At 37.8% G+C, this 2563-nt stretch overlaps 2 long non-coding RNA genes across 2 annotated transcripts; one reads left to right on the top strand and one right to left on the bottom strand.

The window, feature by feature from the left end:
* Positions 1 to 850, bottom strand: LOC124454328. The gene is made up of 3 exons (XR_006951404.1): positions 763 to 850; positions 211 to 697; positions 1 to 138 (listed from the first exon to the last, which is right to left on the bottom strand). It is a non-coding gene; the product is annotated as an uncharacterized LOC124454328 (long non-coding RNA).
* A 788-nt stretch (positions 851 to 1638) lies between these two features.
* LOC124454329 lies at positions 1639 to 1886 on the top strand. The gene is made up of 2 exons (XR_006951405.1): positions 1639 to 1757; positions 1850 to 1886. It is a non-coding gene; the product is annotated as an uncharacterized LOC124454329 (long non-coding RNA).
* The last annotated feature ends 677 nt before the right edge of the window (positions 1887 to 2563 follow it).

The following is a 2563-nucleotide window of genomic DNA, read 5'->3' as shown; positions in this document are numbered from 1 at the left end:
GTTTTGGTGCAAAAAGAATCACCACTCGGTGGAAACCTTCGATGGATGAAGTCTGCTTCTGATAACTGAGTTTTCCAATATCTCTCATGAGATACTTGGACTCAACAATCGAAGACAGCTCAACATAAGCTTTTGAACCTAAGATCAGAAGTTAGTTAACAAAAGAAAAAGAATGTTGATGTTACTTTGAAATTTATTTGCTTACAATACCTTTTTTATCCACATTCTAGGCTCTAACATATCATGTTCACATTTTGGGAATACATCACTATGTCCCTCATGGATGTCACATATATGATTGAGAACTGACAACCACTTTGCCTTGACAAGTTCTTCATCACCATTGCTGGAAGCAGCACACCAGTATACATGGTTGGAAATTGATTGGGCCCAATCCGACAATAATTTGCAACCACTTTTTGATGCTGCCAAAATTTTCTTTTTGATTCCTGTTGGAATTTGATTATTGATGAAATGTGTAAAAGGTTGGTTTGTTATGACAATCTATACCTTTTGCTACATGCCATACATCAAAGTAGTGCTCGATTTTTGGTCTTTGTTTTGACATGTAGGATTTGATTTGAGCATGTCTGTCTGTGGTCATTGACTTCACCTTCATCCCACTTTCATCAAACTTTGCCAGACATCTTTTTAATCCCTCAAGTTCCATTGCTCCAGAGTTCGTCACTTCATTGGACTGTGTAACATAATTATGTGAGTATTCTAACCATGTTTTATGTACAGTTGTTGAAGAATTGTTACCTGAACAAGTTGTGTGTCTAAAATGTTGTTAGATTCCAAATCCATGCAGCTATATGTCCCATACTTGGCACAATATCCAGGCGAATCACATCTTCCATCTCCTCCAAGGTTAATGTTCCTTTCTCTGATTGATTCTAGAAGATGCTTTTGGTTCATATGCCAAACATTTGAAACACTGGGTATCAAATACCTGTTTGAATATTGCTATATGTGCGCTCTGACAGAAATTGTATGCCTGAGTGACGAAGGAATTGAACAACTTTGCTGGGGCTACTACCACTAAAAAAGAAGCTGGCAGCAAAGACCAAGTTGCCCAAAGGCATTCGCCCATGCAGAGGTTGGCTATTCCAGTCTCGAACATAACCACAATGACATTTTGCTAGTACGTTAACCATACTACCAGTCGTTTTCGTCACAATGGAACAACTTTCACCACAACATGGGCATTGACTCACTAACTGTCTCAGGCAACTATCAAACACTATGTCTTTTCTCTCATTTTGAGCATCTTTCCTATAACATAAAAATTACCATCAGAATCAGAGAGAGATAAACGTAACGTTCTGAGAAACATAACAGAGAAAAGCAATGTAAAGAATAGTCAGGTGACTGGATAGTTGGTACTAACGTCGCATTGTCATTGTCGGATTCTTCATTTTCGCTTAACTCATTTGAACATTGAGAGTCTGATCCATTGATGCTATTGCTCATCGTCGACGTGCTTTCTGTATCAGACCATACAGCGCTATCCTCAAAATGTTCAATTTCACATGACGTCGTCTGTGTGCTGTGATTTTGTTGAAATGAACTCAACCTCCGTACCTTAGCATAAAATTATCGTATTGCTGGATTTTTCACAAAATCAAAACAGCCGAAATGGAAAGTCTATACCTCTACTTATCATATTTGGCACTTTTGTTTGAGTGGTTCTTGACCTTACGTGTTTTGCGGACGGATTGTTATGGCTGCTTGGCATTTCACATTGCGCTTCTAAGGTTTGTTTGTTTGTTCAGGTGCCATGCATGATGCATGCTTGGCTACATGTCTCAACGTTGACGAGCACAGGCAAAGATTTCTGGCTTCTAAGGTACGTTAAGGAATTTTTTATGAGTTAAAATAACAAAGAAAAGATCAAACGACATTAGTCTGAATTAGTTACCACTGTATATGTTTGTGTTTCGCTGTCTACATATATTTTGACATCTTTCATCTTAGACAAACTTCCTTTGAGGTAAAACGCACTAACATTTCGAGCCGATGTCGACACATCGTGGTCGTCGTCTACAAGAACGCCGTCTATAATCTAAAATTATAAAATTGTCTTCAATTTGGTAATGCTATATAGCTTAGTTTTTGATAAATGTAAACAAATATTGCTAACTATAACTATAATATAGTTAGCAACATTTGTTTACATTTATCTCTTCTCAAATGCAGTTCTAACATTTGTTGGCTGCTTCCTTTTAGATGCTACACTTGTGGGTTCCACAGAGTATTCAAAAATCGTGGGTACAGCATCCTTCTTAAGGCGAAGCCGTCCTGCTGTCCATCCTACTGATTGCATCGCTTCAAAATTTTGCACGAAGCACGAACTCTCGAAATGTGCGAGCACAATTTTGAGCTCTTTGTTGGCTTCCAAATTTTTGCGTCGGATTTTTTCAATCCAAATATCTCGCATACGCTTGTTTTCGGGAAACGAAAAAAATGAAACCTTTTGCTGAGTTTCGTGGTTCTTAGAAGAGGTTTCGTTTTTACAATTAAATGCGGCACAATAAACCATATTTTCAATGCTAAATTGTTG

Source organism: Xenia sp. Carnegie-2017, unplaced genomic scaffold (assembly GCF_021976095.1).
Source record: "Xenia sp. Carnegie-2017 unplaced genomic scaffold, XeniaSp_v1 HiC_scaffold_3, whole genome shotgun sequence".
NCBI lineage: Eukaryota > Metazoa > Cnidaria > Anthozoa > Malacalcyonacea > Xeniidae > Xenia > Xenia sp. Carnegie-2017.
Note: the sequence above shows the minus strand (reverse complement) of the source record. Positions and strands in the feature narration are given on the sequence as shown.